Source organism: Schistocerca americana, chromosome 11 (genome assembly GCF_021461395.2).
Source record: "Schistocerca americana isolate TAMUIC-IGC-003095 chromosome 11, iqSchAmer2.1, whole genome shotgun sequence".
Lineage (NCBI taxonomy): Eukaryota > Metazoa > Arthropoda > Insecta > Orthoptera > Acrididae > Schistocerca > Schistocerca americana.
Genome location: NC_060129.1, coordinates 19,534,913 through 19,553,564, shown reverse-complemented (window position 1 = coordinate 19,553,564; position 18,652 = coordinate 19,534,913). Strand labels below are relative to the sequence as shown.

The 18,652-nt window shown below is 38.8% G+C and overlaps 1 long non-coding RNA gene across 2 annotated transcripts in view; it reads left to right on the top strand.

Moving 5' to 3' along the window:
• Positions 1-18,071, top strand: part of LOC124554048 — a 28,273-nt gene extending 10,202 nt beyond the window's left edge. Inside the window, exons 1-4 of one of the 2 annotated variants that reach the window (XR_006968219.1) lie at positions 13,724-13,978; positions 17,344-17,454; positions 17,535-17,588; positions 17,774-18,071. This is a non-coding gene — a long non-coding RNA (uncharacterized LOC124554048). Of the gene's footprint in view, positions 1-13,723; positions 13,979-17,343; positions 17,455-17,534; positions 17,589-17,773 lie in introns of those variants that run through there. The other variant, XR_006968218.1, reaches the window with a different exon arrangement.
• The last annotated feature ends 581 nt before the right edge of the window (positions 18,072-18,652 follow it).

Here is an 18,652-nt window from a genome sequence, read left to right as displayed (position 1 = left end):
AGTCTGACTTGTTTGGGAGTGGGAAATAAAAGGACAGGCTGGTCCCAGCAAGAAGTTTTGTGGAACAGTGTAGTGCACCGTCACCTCTCCTCTTCTTTGTGATTTTTGACAACAGTGACCAAGGTGGTAGAAGAAACTGGAGAAGACAAGACATAAGGAATACTGTTTAGGCAAAAGCAATACTGTTTGTATTGGTTATGATCTGGGTAAACAGGATATTCATGAACATCTGCATGCTTGGGAATAAGCAGTAGGGGATGAAATTTATTGTAAACAAATGTGAGATTCTGCTTCCAAGTAGAAAGATAGACCAAATAGCAGAATAAGGATAGGAGGAACAATTGAAAGTGGAGAGTGTGAAGTACTTGAGAAGTGTGGCAGAGGAAAATGGAAGAGGTGAGCCTTCAGTGAATGTGGCAGACAGGCTGAGGAATTCTTGCTAAGTGTTAAAAACTTAAAGGATGCCCCACAAAACCAAAGAAGTGATGTACGGAAGTCACTACCATCTGAAACATGGGTAATGAAGGAAATATGTGAGCAGATTACAGGTGTGTGAAATGAAGTTTCTCAGAAGCAGGACGGCAGTAAGAAGAAGAGATGATATGGAATGGAAATGTGAGAAAAATAGTAAAAAGGAATGCTTACAGAGCAGGATAGAAACAACAAGGCTACAATGGCACCAAGGCTATGATGGTATGGGCACTTAAATTGAATGGAAAACAAGAGGGTTCCAAGAAGAGACATGAAATGGAGATGTGAAAGAAACAACAAAGAGGAAAGGCAAGGGGACAGATGGCTGAAAAGTGTGAAGCATTGCTGAAAATGAGAGACAAGGACTGGACCAGAGTGAACGCAGACAGTGAGGAAACAGGACTATATGGTGAGGCTTATGTTCCAAACAGACCCAGCCTGGGGCTGGAAAATGTTCAAGATAAGCAAAATGTGGTAGACAGCTCACACAGCTCTGGTGAATATTCTAATGGCATTTAACAGGACCCACTCTTTCTTCTCAAGCAAATCACCTATCTCATACCAAAAAGATAAATTAGGCTCACTTATGATTCTTATGTGATCAGCATAGCATACAACAGAGCTGCAATAGCACAACAAGAGTGCTGCAGCAGCAGTACAAGTAATTAGTTAAGGTCTTCATCCTTAATAAATGGAGTTTTACTTAGAAAGACTGTGCAAGGCAAGAATATCAACAATTCAGCACAGGAAGGGAACTCAACATTTAAGACCTCACTATTCCCAAATGTCCACATTTCTGAATGTGCATTTTCCACAATTAGCAGGAAGTCACAACCAGATCTTTCCAAATGCTCCTTAAATTCAGAATCAGAAATTTAATGTACTTTGTCTACGTCCATTCTATGTTAAATGGACTAATTTTCTGTGACAATTCCAGACAAACTACTCCTTGCACAGAAAGACAACATCCTGTGTATCCTTACTTCAAGAAGACAACTGTCTAAAAGCATGAGGCTGTTATGTCTTATGTTTTTACCGAGTTTGTTGGAGAGAATTGTGAGACATTTGACAATAATTTTCATAAAACAGTATAACACTAGGAGCAAAAAACCACCACTAGCCACACTCCTCGACAAAGGGGAGCAAAGTACAATGCCATAATCCATTGCGAATTAAATAATGATGTTGAAGTATTTGCACAGGCCCTACAGAAACTGGTACTACACCTCGATAAGTGGCCTAAATATAGGATTTTAATTTTTAGTGACATAAATATTGATATAAGGCAAAACATTCCTAAACAACTTAATCTTCTGAATATGCTAAGATCACATGACTTGCACTGCATTAATGGAAACCCAAGAAGACAGTCTGCCTGCCTTGAGTATGTAATCACAAATGTTGAGACAAATCGGTATGAACTAGGGCTATTCAATACTCATTATTTATCAGACCATAAAGGTATTTGGTTAAAATTGATAACAAAAGAGCCATAATCTGTCTCCAATAAAATTAAATACATTAGGCTTTTGAATGAAGAGAACATTGATAACTACAGAACACAAATAAAGATGACAAATTGGAATTACATTCTGCTAGAAAGTAATCATATCGAAAAGGCATTTACATTATTCATTAGTGCATTGTCAGACACATTTAAAACTTGCTGCCCTAAAGTAATGAGAAAAAATAAGGGAACTATGAGGAAACATGGTCTCACATCAGTGCATAACTGGTTCACACCTGACCTACAAAGGCTCAGAGCTCTGTTAATGATTTCCTATGACAAATCAAAAAATAGTGAAGCCAAAAAAGCAAACTACATAAGTTTGAGGAACAAATACAAGGCAGAAAATAGGTTAAGCAATTGCAAGGCAAATGATGATTATATTAGTAAGTCCCAAAATAAATGAAAGGCCTGGACTGTTATCAAGACTCATCTGGGTAGAAATAAAGATGCTAACAAAAGTAATTCGTGTTATGCTTGTATCACACCAGATGAACATATCCATAAATGTGACAACAACCATATCTCAAATAATAGAAATTCATTTCTACAAAATTTTGAGGGTATGGTTCCTGTGTTTAAATGGAAAGAAGTAAAAGTAACAGGTATTAAGACTGCAATAGCAAAATTAAGTTACTCAAAATCAGAAGACATTTATGGTCTCTCCAATTTTGTAATAAAAAAAATAGCAGATGTAATAGCACATCCACTCTGTTCTCTTATGAACCGGATGTTTGTCAGTGGCTGTTTCCCTTCATCCTTAAAAATGGCAGTCGTTACTCCACTGCACAAGAAAGGTGACAAGTCTTGTCCTAATAATTACTGTCCAATCTCCTTGTACCCATCATATCAAAAGTAGTGGAATATTGCATACAGCTCCAAATCAGTCAACATCTGTCTGTGAATAATATTCTTAGTGACTCTCAGTATGGCTTCAGGTCTATGGCAAAAGCAGTTGAAGATGATGTTTCATATATATTGACATCATTCGAATCAGAATTATCAGTTAATGCCACTTTTGTGGACCTCAGCAAGGCATTTGACTCTATCAGTCACAGGATACTATTAGAAAAACTGCACTGCTATGTTATTAGAGGCTCAGAACTATCTCTGATCAGATCCTATATGAGCAACAGAAAACAAATTGTGCATTTTAACAATATGAGGTCAAATGTCTTGGATATCATGCAGGGTGTACCACAAGCCTCTGTATTTGGTCCTTTACTTTTTATAATATATGTAAATGACTTGCCCAGAACCATGTTATGTAAATCCACACTCTATGCAAATGATAAAACTTTTGTTAGAGCAGGGAAAGATTTAGGAAAATTAAATGAGGAAAGTGAAGCTCATCTCAGAGCAGCCATCAAGTGGTTCCAGCTCAATGACTTGCATATAAATCATGATAAAACTTTAAATATTCTCTTTAGCTTGTGTGTTAAGAGTGATAAGATTGATTGTGTCTCAACTAAACTACTTGGGATCCATCTTGACTCAAAATTAACATGGAAGAGTCATACCGATTATATTTGTACTAAGTTAGCACATGTGACATATTTGTTAGGTAAACTAAGGTCATGTGTTAGTGATAAGTTATTACTCAATGCATACTATGCCTTTTTCCACACCCATTTAACATACGCCACTATGTTGAGGGGAAACTCAGCTGGAGCAAAACAAGTTTTCATTTGGCAAAAGATGGCAGTCAGATGCATCCATGGAGTCAGAAATAATGAGTCTTGTAGACCATATTTCAAAAATCTAAAAATACTAACAGTTGCAGCCCTCTTTATACTAAGTTGTCTGATACACACAAAAGAAAACCAACACAGTCACAAACTACGACAATCTATCCATCACCATGACACATGTTTAAACAGCAAATTGACATCCCAGTTGCTAGACTAAAGAAAACTCAAGATAGTTACAGGTACATGGGAGTAAAACTATTTAACATGTTGCCAATAGAGGCACAATGTGTCACTGAATGAGTTTAAAAGTGTAACAAAGAAATGGCTTAGAGAAAAAGCTTTTTATTGAATAGAAGAGTTTATAATGTGCACTAAAGATGATCTTAAGTACTGGTACTAATAGAGTTTCACTTAGATTAAACTTATACATGTAAATATAATGCAAATACCTTGTGCAGCATCAAGAACAAATTTTTTTACCTTATTAGACAATAATGATCTACATTATATTAGACCATTTCTGTTACTTATGTAAACTGTATATGTACACAAATGATGACATCAATTGCATTTTTAATGCCTAAAGATGGATAATAAAATAAATAAATGTCTGCTTGTGTTTGTGTATGTGCGGATGGATGTGTGTGTGTGTGTGTGTGTGTGTGTGCGAGTGTGTGCCTGTCCTTTTTTCCCCCTAGGGTGGGTCTTTCCGCTCCCGGGATTGGGGTGACTCCTTGCCCTCTCCCTTGGAACCCACATCCTTTCGTCTTTCCCTCTTTCTTGGTGGGGCAGCCGTTGGTTGCAAGGGCTGGAATTTCGTGTGTATGTTTGTGTTTGTTTGTGTGTCTACCGACCTGCCGGCGCTTTCGTTTGGTGAGTCGCATCATCTTTGTTTTTGGATATATAAAATAAATAAATGTGCTGGAAGATAAAGATGTTGACAAGGAATTTCAAAATTCTGGAAAATTGAGTATATTTGAACTACAAAAATTAGGACTAAAGTTATTTGGTTTGATGCTGTTTTACTGTAGCAGTTTTAAAAGTACTGAAAATTGTTCATAGTCCAAACAATATTGGCAGGTGGTGAAAATATCTTATGTATCAATAGTTTATTTCAAATTCACTTATAACAGGAACTAAATACATGTAAGAAAGATGGAACATTTATCTGTTCAGCAAATGGTAAATGTGTGCTTTCAGAAAATGTGTGAGAGTACACAATTTTGTTCAACTAAATTTGGGACCTTTTCACCATAAGCATTAGAAGTGCCAAGCTATCTGTATCCTTATCTGTAAATGGAGATATGCACCAATAATTTAATGTTTAAGATTATACTTTATTTATATTTTATATATAGGATATTCTCTATTGCTAGCCGGAGTGGCCGAGTGGTTCTAGGTGCTTCAGCCTGGATTTGCGCGACCGCTACGGTTGCAGGTTTGAATCCTGCCTCGGGCATGGATGTGTGTGATGTCCTTAGGTTAGTTAGGTTTAAGTAGTTCTAAGTTCTAGGGGACTGATCACCTCAGAAGTTAAGTCCTATAGTGCTCAGAGCCATTTGAATGATTTTTTTATTCTCTATTAGTGCAAAAATTTGTATTGTAGAGGTACTTCAGCACCAAGCAGTCGTTTTAGTTCATCAGGAGACATCTTTATGTCACAGGAAATTTTGCAAAGCTAACACCACACAGACCACCCCAAGGGGACCTTTTAATAGCCAACTATATGAGTTGCCAATGAAAATGAGAAACGTCAAGAACTTATGTAGTTTTGGCATTTTGAATGCTCTTATGCATTCTTTCACCACCATCTAAGATTTCATTTTCTTATAATAATCCTTTTGGCAGGAAAAAATTTGAATGCGGAGGAAGGTTCACATGTGATGTCTAAGTTAAACTGTAGTATCTTGTGGGTCTTATTTAATAGACAGTATAATTATTCCACCTTCATATATAGCTGCTGTATTGCACAGAAGAACTTAATGTGGTCTTTGTATCTAGCTAATACTTAAACATTAAAGTTTCATTGGCTTTCTTTAACCCACTTTTACAAAGGCAATCCTAAGTGAAATTTACATGTTTTATTCTTTATGGACTGTATACCAACATTTAAAGTTCCACTGCATTTTCCATTCCCCAAGAACAAAATTAAGTCTTTACCATCTGCAGAGAAACCAACACAATCGTCACTTGCTTCAGATTGATCATCTTATGTTTCAACACTTCAGTGTTCCTATATGTTCAAGACTTTTTGCTTGTCTCATAGTACTTTATGAAAAATATTTGTCTCAGTTATGATGATGACATTGCCCACAACTTTTATTTGTCATTAATAGGAAAGTTACATGCAGACTGGTAGTGCCAATTCTTAGTTAAGGATTATTTTGTGGCAACTGATGCTATAAAATTATTCAAATTCTTCAGTTATCTCATAACTTACAGGAAACTTACTGCATCCTTAAGAGGTAAAATACATAAAGTGAAGCTGATAGGAAGCGATTTTAAAGGAGGAAAGTGTTGTAGCCCACACATTTTAGTCTGTACATGCAAGAAAAACAAAAATATGGAAAAGAAAAATAAAACATTCAAATGATACTTAAATTCCACCAGATGGCAAGTATTTAAAAACAGTGATTGATACTTCCTTGGAAAGAGGCTTTAAGACTAAAAGTACAACACTAGAGAGATGAGAGGTTAGCTTCAGATATGAGAAAGGTGTAGTAAAGTTACTGGCAATGTCAGAAATACAGAAGATATAAAATGTAGTTTGTGTACAGCGAGAAAAGCTTTCCTTGGAGTTAAATTTCTTTATCAACACATTATCTTATCTTAGAAAGTAGATTAAGGAAAGCCAAACCTACGTTTGAACATTACCAACACATTTTCTTTCTCGTCCTTCCCTCCTTGTTTTATTCCTTCTTATTATTACTATTTTAACTTTATTTATTTAATTTCCCTATCCACCAGTTACCCACTGTGTACCCTAATCCTGTATCACATTATTTACATTCATTCCGGAATCATGCATTCACTGTAGCCAAACTGCAACCCCACATACTTTTCCTCCGGTCCTGCTTAAACATTGGAATTACCCCTAAAGGACTTACCTTAAAAGTTCCCATCCCTTGGTGCAATCCCTCCTTCCACCAGTCTCTCCCAGACTTCCATAACCTTCAGTCCTTAGCCCTTACCCAACTTGTCCTGAATCTCCGCACTATTTCGTCTAACCACCACTCCCAATGGCTCCTATCTCTCATCAAAGTCCTCCACCTCTCAGACCCCTGCTTGGAGAACACACTCAGGAACATCATCCTAGAAGCAAGCTGTAAACTTGAATTCCATACCACACACCACCTGAAAAAACTATCCACAGTGCTAGTGCAACACTTAAGAAGTGGAGTCCCTCTCCCTATCCCTCACAAACACCAACCACAACAGAACCTGCAACAAACCCCCCTCATAGCCAACAAACCTAGCCTTGCCACCCTACTCAATCTCCCAATCCCAGCACATACCCCACACAGGCCAAATCTCAACTATAACCACAGTCAAATGCCTCATATCACCAGTCCTAATTCAGTTCTAAACCTCTCATCCAGATCCCTCTCTCCTCCAGAGATATCTGTTCTATCAAAAGGCTTAACCTTTAGCTCCACATCTAAATTCAACCACACTGCCCTGGTTAAAGATCTTCTCTCATTCACCCAGAACCTCAACTTGACCACCCAAACACAGCCCCCAAATAGTAGACCCAGTGTTGAACCCTGTCTAGAACAGCTCTGACTGTCTTTTCAAAGGGATCCTCCTCCCTTCCCCCAAAACCATCCCTTGCAGACATTTCAGGAATTCCTCACATCCAGTGTTTCCTCCCAGTCCTTTTTGAAGAACATCCCGACAACCCCCTAACATCACCCCAGCTGAATCCCGTGCCATTAAGGAGCTGAAAACAGACCACTCTATTGTCATCCTCCCGGCAGATAAAGGCTCCACAGCTGTGGTACTTGACCATGTGGAGTAGGCGGCAGAAGGACTGCGTCAACTCTCCAACACCTGAACCTACAAAGCTGTTACCCAGGAGCCCATTCCTCCCATCCAGACTGAGCTGCAGAAAATCCTAAAAATCGAAGGTCCCTTACAAGGCCTCACAATGACCTCCATAGACCTACTCACTCCACCTGAGTCACGTACCCCTACCTTATACCTATTACCCAAAATCCACAAAGAGAACCATCCTGACCGTCCCATTGTGACAGGCTTCAAAGGCCCAACAGAATGTATCTCAGCTCTGGTAGACCAACACCTCCAACCTATCACCCGCAGACTCCCATCCTACATCAAAGACACAAACCACTTCCACGAATGCCTCAAATCCATTCCCACTCCCCTCCCACCTGAAACCTTTCTTGTCACCATAGATGTTACATCCCTTTACACAAACATCCCACATACCCATGGTCTCTCTGCCCTTGAACACTACCTCTCCCAATGCCCACCCAAAGATCTTCCAAAAACCTTGTTCCTTATCACACTTACCAACTTCATCCTCACCCATAATTAATTCACTTTTGAAGTCCAGACCTACAAACAAATCAGGGGAACGGCCATGGGAATCAGGATGGCTCCATCCTATGCCAACCTCTTCATGGGCCGCATGGAAGAGGCTTTCCTGAAGACCCAACAGCTGCTTTCCCTGGCCTGGTATAGGTTTATAGATGACATTTTTGTGGTCTGGACTCATGGTGAAGAAACACTCCTTAATTTCCTCCATAACCTCAACTCCTCTTCGAATCTGAATTTCACCTGGTCATTCTCCAAACCCCAAGCCACCTTGCTAGATGTTGACCTTCATCTTGTTGAAGCTCACATCCACACCTCTGTCCACATCAAACTGACAAACAAACAACAGTGCCTTCACTTTGATAGCTTCCATCCATTACACATCAAACTCTCCCTTCCCTACAGCCTAGGTATTCATGGCAAACGTATCTGCTCCAGTGACGAATCCCTCAACAATTACACCAAAAACCTGACCAGTGCTTTCCTCTCCCGCAACTATCCTGCAGACCTTGTCCACAAACATATCTCCCGAGCAATACATTCCTCCCCATCCCACAAGAATGTTCCTATCCCCAGACCACACAGAAGCACCCCCTTGTCACCCAATATTATCCTGGCCTCGAATACATCAACAAATTACTCTGCCAGGAATATGACTTTCTCAAGTCAAGCCCTGAAATGAGATCATCCCTTGACAATATTCTCCTCACACAACCCAGAATTGCCTTTCATCACCCCCCCCCCCCTAACCTCCGTAACATCCTTGTCAAACCCTACAATATTTCCACACCACCTTCTCTACCCAGCGGTTCCTACCCCTGTAACCGACCACGCTGCAAAACCTGCCCCATGCATCCCCCACAACCAACTACTCCAGCCTCGCTACTGGTAAAACATACACAATTAAAGGCAGGGCCACATGTGAAACAACACATGTCATTTATCAGCTGACATGCCTGCACTGCCAAGCCTTTTACATAGGTATGACGACAACTAAACTGGCTGAGCGCATGAACGGGTGCAGACAAACTGTCCGCCTAGGAGGTGTCCAATACCTAGTAGTGGAGCATGCCCTCCACCATAATTCTCGGGACCTAGGAACCTGCTACACTGTAAATGCCATTTGGCTTCTCCCACCCAACACCAGTCCCTTGGAAATGCGGAGATGGGAACTTGCACTGCAACACATTCTTTCATTCCACCAAACCCCTGGACTGAACCTACGTTATCCAACCTCACTCCCATTTACTCTTCAGTCTTCTCCTCTTTCCCTTTCCTCTTTAGCCATTCACACATCTTTTCATCCTACATAGTTGTGTTTATCTTTTACTATATACCTCTTCACTTGTATATGCATCCTCTTTGGTTTGAAGCTGGCACAGTACTTACAGTAGAATATCTATGGCTTCCCTCTGACACCCATGCCTCCATCTTTGCTACCCTCCCTGTTTACCTTTCTCCTGTTGCTTCATAACCTGGGTTGTGAGTAACTGAATCCACTTTCCCTTCTTCCCCTTCTTTTCCCCTCTCTCCTCCCTGACGAAGGAACAAAGTTCCAAAAGATAGGATAAAAATGTTCTGTTCTGTTTTGTGTATCTATTGTCTGTACTGAGCTGAGGTAAGTACTGGCCAGCCCCTCTATCTCTTTGTTAGTATTTGTTTCAAACCTACGTTTCTAGCATTTGTAAAGTGATTACATGGAAGGATCATACTGAGGCATCAGAGTAATTTGGCACTGGAAGGAAATGTAAGAGCATAATAATAAAAGAGAGACCAAGGCTTGAATACAGTTTAGTATGTTCAAATGGACGTAGCATATAGAGAGATGAAGATGCTTGCATAGTGTGATCTGGAGGCATTTTTTGCCCATCATGACAGGCAGTTAAAAGAGTGTGTCATGTACCTTATTAGGAAGGTTAGGTGCTAAACATCTCATAGTATCCTCACATCCATTGAAGAGATACCTACATATCACCCTATCTGTAACGTGACATAGCAAGAGCAGCACTTCCACCCTTACCTATTCCGTGTCACAAGAGACATTCCTCTGGGCTTCTGGACATCCTCGTTCATGAGCAAAGTGCATTCTGTCCCAGTTTTTGTGCAGACTCCAATGTAGCTCTCCTCACCATTGGTGAAGTAGATGTTGCCCATTATGAGGTCCAATGCCAGGTCTTCTGGTAGACTCAAACCTATAAATTTTGAACCATGTCAATTTACACTTCTCTGTGCCAACTGTGCTAACTCCATAATCCTTATTGAACCCATTAACAGAAAACTGTCCGTGACCCAAATATGAACACCACGTCACAGAGCAAAAGGACATTTTCCCCACTAATAAATCTCTGGTAAAGGTGAAAGGGGCAACAAATGAAAAATTTTTAAAATGACTGGGGATTGACAACCCAAACCTTTGGCTCTTGGCCTACACCCAGTGAAAATCAAAGCCACAGATCCTTTCTCATATATTTCACCAAAACTTAATTTTTCTTTTCGAAACTATACACAAAAATTGGAATCAAAGTGTTCTTCCTTATACACTAGGCATGTACTGTAGAAGAAACAGTTTCCTCTAAAGTTAACAACAGAACAGTGACACTGATACAGTACTGTCTTGTATTCAGTACTCTTCCACAAATGTAAATGTCTTCATTTGTCAGAAATTAATTTCAGTATTATGATTTCCTGTAAGCAACAATTTTTTTAATTTGCTGTGAAGTAGACACATTGGCTGTGTCAGAGATGTTTCTTTATATAAAGTCTATACTCTAGTCTGGACTGAAGGGAGAGATATTTGACATAAGAGCATGGAATACAGAGTCTGCAGAACAGTAAACTGTGAAAGAGTAGGGGATCAAAATTCCCATTACAAACTTTGAGAACTTTTAGAGGGGATTGAGTATGTAACATTTTGAATAGCAACCCATGTCTGGAAACATGCTGTTTCTGTTGTGCAATAGTGTCATTTCAGATGTCTAGCTCTTCTGTTTCTGGTAGATGAATTTAATTAGGTGTGATGCAGTATAATTATTAGATAAAAATTCAAAAGGAAACTTAACAAAACATCCATTTATCACTTTAGCACATTTGTATTAACACTTTTTACATTATGTGTTTACATTATTCCGAAATGAAAAAGAACCCAGCATAATGTACTTAAAAGACAGTACCGATGGATTATGACAGCAACTCAATGTTGTGACCACTAATGTTACTGACATTGTACTTCTGAAGCATGTTGTACACTCCATCCCACTAATGTCTCTTCAGTTTCTGGTGCAACAGCCAGAACTCATGCCAGTAGCTCCTCCTCCTGTCTCTACGGGAGTCAAAAACTTTACATATGACCCCATGCAAAATAGTCCACAGGAATTAAATCTGTCAATTGTGTCAGCTAAGCGGTTGGACCAACTTAGCCTATCCATTATTCACTATACCATATTGTCTGTTGATGTGTGTGTGAGCTGCATGTCTGAGATGAAGTGGTGCCCATCATCCTGAAACCACATTTCGTGACAGACATTCAGTGATGCAGCTTTCACGAACTGGTCTGACAAGTTTTTAGGAAGATTGAGGTTGCAGGACCATTTCCAATTATCATGAGTTGCACTTCCTTTCACTCAAGCTGTCTTAGAACAGAAACAATATGTTTCCTGACAGGTTGATATTCAAAATATTGTTTATCCACTCCCCCTACAGGTCCTTGAAGTTTGTCACAGGAATTTCTGAACAGCCTGTAGATGCCAACTAGCTGCAAGTGACACAGGGTGGCAGTAAGTATGCCTCCAGCATGGAGACCTAGGGCAGTAACACTTTGTGGATGAGAGAGCCAATACAATTCTGCTGGGTCAGAGAACAATGTTAATTTATTAAGAGGCTTCAACAGAACTTTGAAGGACCAGTACAGTTTGGCCAAGGTATGCCAAGAATAATTCACATCTGGAAGAGATTCCACAGTTAACATTATTATGCTGAGCTAATACATGATACCAGCAGCTTCACAGTTAATAAAACCTGTTTTACACGGACGACTTTCCGCTGAAAATTGACTACTCGATTCGAGTGCGTGCTTTGAGGGTCTGCGTGTAAATCAGGAGCCAACCACGACTCGAGCGGATCAGTGACGTCAGTGATCACCTACATCTGCATCTACGTTTATAATTCACATACCACCAAACGGTGTGTGCTGGAGGGCACTTTACATGCCACTGTCATTACCTCCCTTTCCTGTTTCAGTTGTGTATGGTTCGCAGGAAGAACGACTGCCAGAAAACCTCTGTGTGCCCTCGAATCTCTCTAATTTTACATTCGTGATCTCCTCGGGAGGTATAAGTAGGGGGAAGCAATATATTCGATACCTCATCCAGAAATGCACCCTCTCAAAACCTGGACAGCAAGCTACACCGTGATGCAGAACACCTCTCTTGCAGAGTCTGCCACTCGAGTTTGCTAAACGTCTCCGTAACGCTATCACACTTACCAAATAATATGATCATTCCACTTCAAATTGTTCTGTACGCATACTCCCAGATATTTTACAGAAGTAACTGCTACCAGTGTTTGTTCCGCTATCTTATAATCATACAATAAAGGATCCTTCTTTCTATCTATTCACAATAGATTACATTTCTCTATGTTAAGGGTCAGTTTCCACTCCCTGCACCAAGTGCCTTTCTGCTGCAGATCTTCCTGCATTCCGCTGCAATTTTCTAATGCTGCAACTTCTCTGTATACTACAGCATCATCTGCGAAAAGCCACATGGAACTTCTGACACTATCTACTAGGTCATTTATATGTATTTTGAAAAGCAATGAGCCCATAACACTCCCCTGTGGCATGCCAGAGATTACTTAGACGTCTGTAGACGTCTCTCCATTGAGAACAACATGCTGTGTTCTGTTTGCTAAATCTCTTCATTACAGCCACACAGCTGTTCTGATATTCTGTAGACTCTTACTCTGTTTATCAGGCGACAGTGCGGAACTGTATCAAACGCCTACCTGGGAGCCTGTATCTAATATTTTCTATGCCGAGTGCGGAGTTCTAAAATTCGGAGAACGCGGAATACTGCGCATGCACAGAAGGCATAGGCGTGCCATATTTGTTTACAGTTGTGGATTTACAGCAAAAGACAGACAGAACATTTTTGAGCACAATTCTCATAGTGAGTATCCATCATCAATTGTTAATAAATGTTGCTCATATTTTGGTATTGTCACAGTATATATGTATATAAATTATTTGTATTTTATAATTTCGTGTTATTTTTTAAAAATGGAATGGACAAAGAATTTCATCACTGCCATGATTTCTGCATATCAGGGCAAAAACGTTCTAATAGATGCAGAACATTCACTGTACCCCAACAAGGTAAACTTGTAACTTCTGTAACGTTCTTTGTGGTCCTTGTATCTTTATACTACTTATAGGTGCAAGTAGATACATAAACATGTAGAGAAGTATTATCGACAAATCTTGTATTTTTTCTAGAATGCAAGGAAAGAGTGTTTGGAACATGTAGCAACAAAAGTGGCCAAAGTCTTGCAAGGCATTACCGCTGATGACTGCAAGGACAAATTCTCAACTTTGTGGTCTCACTATGGCGCTGAACTGAAGAAAATACATCAGAACAAGAGCAGTGGCTCATCCAGTGCCGTATACAGGCCAAGAGTCTGGTAGTTTGATGTTTTACATTTCCTGAAAGACTTCATTACACCACGCGAAAGCCGGTGTAACATTCCGAACAGTGTTGTAAGTATTTTTAGTTAACTTTTTATTCTCATGTACAGCAGTTTGTAACAGTGCTTTCTATTGACAATGTTAAGTTTGTTAATGCTGTTGGTGCTGCCCTGAAATGAAGAAAAAGATTTTAGTGAATTTTAAATAAAATGTTGAGCATAGTTTTGAGATAAGCTATTAAATGTAGGAAGAAGAGAGAGCTGAAATTGCATGTATTATCAGTAAAGGAAAATGTAGTTAACTTTTACTGAGTAACTGAATATATTACTTGAAGCAGTAACTCCAGAGGCGTTCAGTGAATGTAGCATAGCTGGCAGTTATAGAACATTAGCTCTATTTAGTATGTGCATTTGTCCATTGCATCTATAACAGCAGTAACTGCTGCAGATATATCTTGCCAGATTCACTGAACTTGTACACAACTTTTTGCAGAATTAATTTCTTAAAATGCTTCATGAATGAAACATGTATTTTTCATCTAACTTTACAATTCATGCTCAGCTTGTACATTTAAATGAACCATACAGGAATAGAAAATTGAACACTGTGCAATAAAAGTGCATATATTTATGGACTGAGTGGACTGCGTGTGTTTTTTTAATGTAGTTTATATCACAGGTAGATTTCTCAGTGAGTTTAGCAGTGTAATCTGCACTGGCAGTGTTTTCTTGTGTGGTGGTTTATGCTGAGCATGGTGTTACTTTATGATCAGCTTCTTTACCAGTTAAATATATGTTAAAGAGTTGAAATGTTTGGCAAATAGAAATGCTTGGCAGAGAAAGTATGTCATTGTGGCCGTAGGTTCTTATCAGTTGCTATCCTTCCTCCTTCCCAGCCTAGATCCTGGATATACTCTAGATTTAGTTTACTTTGCAATTCCACTACATTACTGTCCAGAGATTTTTCTACTGGCATTGTACTCATACTTAGCATTACTTTTAGAAACAGAGAAATATTGGTGACAAAGGGTTAGTGTTTTAGTGCTAATTCCCCTCATCTCCCTTCTTCCCCTCCACCCCCCACTCCCCATTTACACGATTTCTTGGTTGTGTTGGCATACTGATGTGTAACATAGCCCGAGGTCTGGTTTAGATTATGTGGTGTCAGTTTCATTGAAAGTTTGGGGAGCTGACATTTGTGAATGCAAACAAAATGTGTGGTATGCACCACATGTGACTTTCTTTTTAACCTGCAACATGTTAATGTAATACCTCGACCATAACCAACAAGTGTGAAGACTTGTGGGCCACAAATTACCAGGAATAGGAGTCACTATATGGGTGTTCAATGTATCCCCTGAGTGTTACATATCTTTGGTAGTGTGGTGGGATTAAAGTGAATAAAACAATTTGTCTGATAATGTATTTTACTCCATGGGATAGTACCTACACAATGTACCCTGAGCTTTCCTCCAGCAACTAGGCAGTTCTCTGTTGGGTTGGTGGCAATGGTAGGAGAGTATTCTGGTATGTTATGGTTAAATAGTATGGGGGTGTCTCTCAGCTGCAAAGCCCACTTATAATCTGACAGGCAATCCACAGGGTCTTCTCCAATGTTAGCAGTTTTGGATAACTCAGTGCCACCAACATCAATGTCATTGTCACTTAGCTCTGAAGTGGTGTGGAAAGTAAACATGTGGAAGTACTCATGGATCTTCTTCTTTGGAAGGAAAATACTTAGCACTAATTCCAGTTGTTTCTGTGATGTTACATTCATTTAGGGATAATGAAGAAGATGTATCTATTTGGAGTAAGGGACCCTTTTCCAGAAATGACAGTCAGAAGTTATAAGTGGAAACCACTCTGGTGCCTTTGACTATGACACTTTTCTGCTGCAAGGTTTTTGCTTACCATATTTTGGGAGTAAGTAGTATGGATCAAGACAAGAAAAAAATTGTCTGGTAAACATGGGTCCTAAAACACTTACCTTAGGAGCTATGATCAATTAGTCAGTATAAGAGATGTTTCATAGTAGCAAATATGAATAAGTGTTTATACAGCTCTTGATGTGTGCACTTTCAAGCCCATGCATACTGGATTTTTTTTATTGATTTGGTTTGTACTACCTCCTCCAAGAAATACAGAAAGCAAAGAGATTACAATACAAGAGTTTCTCTGTCAGAGGTATGAGAACAATTTTCGCGTATGACTTACAGCTTTGCTGTTTTTCAACTAGGGCTTCTTACCTCAAAATGATACATTTACCTCCCTCCATCATATATCAAAGTTGGTAACATCTTTACAGACTCTCCCTGTAATACTTTTATTTCATTGTTCAAGCGGACTGTACTGATTAAGGTGCAGTGAATGTTGTGTACCAAGTGTAGTCAAAATTATGAATGCTCTCTCCCAATGCAAGACCAAAGTAATAACAAAAAGTATGCAATCAGATATACCATTTCTTCCCCCTTCAACTATTAATACACAATGATGGTCAATGGTGTTCAGTTTTTGTTGTTGTTCTTTTACTGAATATGCAGTTTGACACATCACTGGCTAGTTACATATTACTTAACCACTTAATTGGTCTCCAGCTTAAATGACATTTACTTCATTATATTTACATAATTATTTTTTTACTTCTCGGCTGTATTTCACTCATTACTTATTTTCCAAAAAAATTGCCTCAATTACAATAATATGACACCCCTACAATTACTGTTTACTAACCACAGGACACTAAACATTTGAAATAATTTGATATGTCTTAGCTGTAAATGGTGTAGAGAATTCTCACAGTTCTCAGTGGACTAGGCAGTATAATATTCATGTTGACTGCTTACAAAAACAGCTTATTCTTGATGAGTTTTGTTTAGTGAGACCTTCATTAATGTGTAACCAGACCAGATAGCAGCTTAACATCACTCACTGTGGATAGTAGAAAACTAGAGCACAAGTATGTTGAGTAATTGTTCATGGCATGAAGACTTGATTTCAGTAAAATTTTGGGTAACATTTGTGATAAATGTGGTTGTTCGGATGGATAATGATATATGATATTGTCAATACACAGTGACCAAATGTGTTATCAATAAGGCTCATAAATTTGGAAATTCTCTTTTGATATATGTGGCCTTGTGATCCATTTAATGTAGAAATGAATTCCAGTTTGCTACAATTAAATGTTTAATGAAAAAACAGCAGAATAAAACTCTTTAGTATTTATGTAGTCAGTTCAGTTGATTAGCCTCCTTGTAAGTCATTAGTCATGTTTCATTAAATGTCACATTATTAGATCTGCATGGAACAATTTCAGTTATATGTTGATAAAATATTATATACAACATTGGGTCATATAGTTACTGGTTTGTCCTCTCTGCAGCCATGCTCAAAGCAACCTGAGGTCTAATACACAACTAAAATGAGGGAATTTTACAGGTGCCTCACAACTCTGGTACAGAAATCCCGAGGACTAGGAAGACGCCTGACAACTCAGTGATAGAAATCAACAGGACTGAGATCATAATTTTTTATGATGAGAGTAGTAATGTAAGTCAGGTCAATAACATTTTTCCTTTTTATTGTACAGTAAGTAATAATTGATATACTGAAACATTTTTTTCCCTTAGATCGATAGCCCACCATGTACATCAAATAGTGAACGCCCAGATATCACAATTGATGTAAGTAAAAGACTCGCTTGAGGTAATGTTCATAACCTCCTACACAAATAAGTTCATTCCAGCTTGCAAATACAGAGATTAAATCTTAACCTCCCAGCGTTACTTTTATTGATAACAGTAGCCGTTAATGAAATTAAACAAACTTAAACAGTCCTCTTGAACACTAATGCCATTTTCCATTACAGAATATGGATGTGGTGGTAGTTAACAACAGTGCTGAATTTGAGGTGCCTAGTACTCCAGTGGTTTCTGGTGCATATTCCACTACACCAAAAGTTCGGAAGATGAGAAAGAGTGATAGTAATCCCTTACTAAATACAGTACTGGAGAACTTAAACTCAAAATTAACCCAAAAGGCATTAGACCCATCTCCACATGATGCTTTGGGACACTTCATTGTTGAAGAGTTGTCCAGAATACGAAATCCAATGACTGTGAGAGACACAAAACATAAGATACTGAAATTTATCATGGAAGCTCAAATAATGGATGATAATTGTTGAATTGTATGTATTTAGTGTTTATTACTTTGAAAATACATTACCATTCAAAAATTGTAGTTTTTAATTGACTCCATTGCCAAGGGACAGAAACACTCGTATTAAAATATTCACAGTATTCACAGACTTCCTTTGCTTGCCTCGCAGTTCTGCTGGTGTACGCTACCCCACAGAGCACCAGCACGCTATGACCCTTCCTCCATCGTACAAGACTCCGTGTTTTCCACGTCTCTGGTTGACATATATGTGCTGTCTGTTTCATCAATCTAAAAAAATATGTAAAATGCAAAGTGTTTCCGTAATTAATTCCACTTTGTCTACAGCAAGTTTAACAGTTGTCAGTAATATTCAGAAAAGGTTGCTCAGAATACCAAAGGCATTTTCAACAACTCGTCTTGCCCTTGATAATCTGTAATTGAAAACATTTTTGTGAGTTTCATTTTTATAGTCTTTATAGGGCTTCATGCTGTATGACTGGAGTCTGAAAGCGTCATCTGCCACAACAACATGTGGAAGAGATATGTTGCTGTTTTTTAGCACTTTTTCTTGTGGAACTTGCAACCA